Source organism: Bremia lactucae, linkage group LG15, assembly GCF_004359215.1.
Source record: "Bremia lactucae strain SF5 linkage group LG15, whole genome shotgun sequence".
Taxonomy (NCBI): domain Eukaryota; phylum Oomycota; class Peronosporomycetes; order Peronosporales; family Peronosporaceae; genus Bremia; species Bremia lactucae.
In genome coordinates this window covers 1,639,635-1,641,390 of record NC_090624.1, presented here as the reverse complement: position 1 = coordinate 1,641,390, position 1,756 = coordinate 1,639,635, and positions in this window count along the sequence as shown.

Below are 1,756 nucleotides of genomic sequence, written 5' to 3'. Positions count from 1 at the left end.
GCCAATCTACTATGGCTATTACCTTAGCGGGATCCGCTCTAAGGCCTCGCTTTGTGCGCATACACGAGCACTGCTCGCAAATGGTCTAAATGGTTTTCCATATACGACCGACCCTGCTCCGCATGACTATGGACAAAAATGTCATCAAAATAAGTCTGTGCATAACCTCGATGAGTTGCGTCACTAGACGATTAAATTTTGCCGGGGCGTTGGAAAGCCTATGTGGCATAACCAAACACTCCCATAGCATTCCGCTTGGGGTGCTAACCGCTGTAAACGGAATATCGGTAGCTCGCATGAGCAGTTGGTAGTAACCATCAACTAAGTCAAAAGCACTGTACATTCTACATCGCACCATATTGTTCTGAAGAACATCCTTTCTAGGAATGGGGATTTGTGCTGGTATAGTAGCAGCATTACGCTTACTATAAGCATGTACAATGCGCATTTACCATTTGGCTTTTAAACTCGAAAATTTGGTGTCGAATGGGGAGGTTTGCTCTCTCGTACCATTCCAGCCTTGTGCTTAGCACGGAAGAAATCGTCAATAACTTAACACTGTTCTTTTGGAAAAGGCCACTATCGTGTGATACAATATTTGGTTCCCGAAACCAAGTCAATTTCATGACGGACACCTATATCCGGAGGTAAAACAGATGGTGGATTGGTACATACCACATCTTGGAGTTCCTTAATCAAGGAATAAAATGTATCCGTAGGATTTTTAAGAATCGACGACCCACTCCGCGCACTAAGTGCAGCTTTGTGTCACCCAGGAAAGCTTCGTCGAGTAGTGACGATGAGTTTAACTCAATCGTTGGTCGAATAATCACCATCTCATACATCGATAGACATTTCGTCTAGCTCTAAAAGAGCATCTAACGAAGGGATTGCCGCAAGGCCAACTTCTCCCTCGCTGTTACCGGTTACACCATATACAAGCGTGTGTAATTGCTCACTCGTATCACTTTTGGCAGGGTTTAAACGCTTCGCGTCTCCCCTGTCTTGGAGTAGAGACAATACGCTTCTTAGAGGCCGGGACATTCACGTCACCGAATTTTTTAGCCTATATTGTATCTATACCAGATATGGTATCTAAATCGACATCCGATAAGGAGTTAGGTAACTCAAACTTCCTTATCCAGCGAACGTATATGTGTTGCTTCACGTGCATTAGAAGGGTTTGACCCAAAATGCCCTGGCGAATCGCCAATAGTGTCACTATTGACACTCAGTATGGTGCCACATCGGCCGACCACACTCGGTGGACTTAGACGTGCCACTCCACGTATCTCAGGGATATTGCACCCTTGAGGTCCTGGCGACCGCCAATAGTGTCACTACTGACACTCAGTATGGTGCCACCTCGACCGACCACACTCGGTGGACTTAGACTAACCACTCCACCTATCTCAGGGATGTTACGCCCTTGATGACTCGACCTTAGGCCAACAATGCTTTCAGCGTTCAGTGAGTGTTATTACAACGAGTGTCACTCGACGGAGTACGTTCCGTTCCACTTATTTCTTCTGAGTCGGGCTCAGAATTAATGTTTTCAACATTGGAGTTTAGTAAATCAGACATTCCAAGTCTACAACACTGACATACTCAGTCAATGACCCGCGCCAATAGCACTTTTTTGCCTAGAAAAGGTGGTTCATGACTCTCCCAAACTTTGCTAGGAACATTGCGCCTGGCGCCTAAGGTCTTAGACCTCTAATCGATCTATGGCTCATGGTGCTCAAGCCAGGCCATT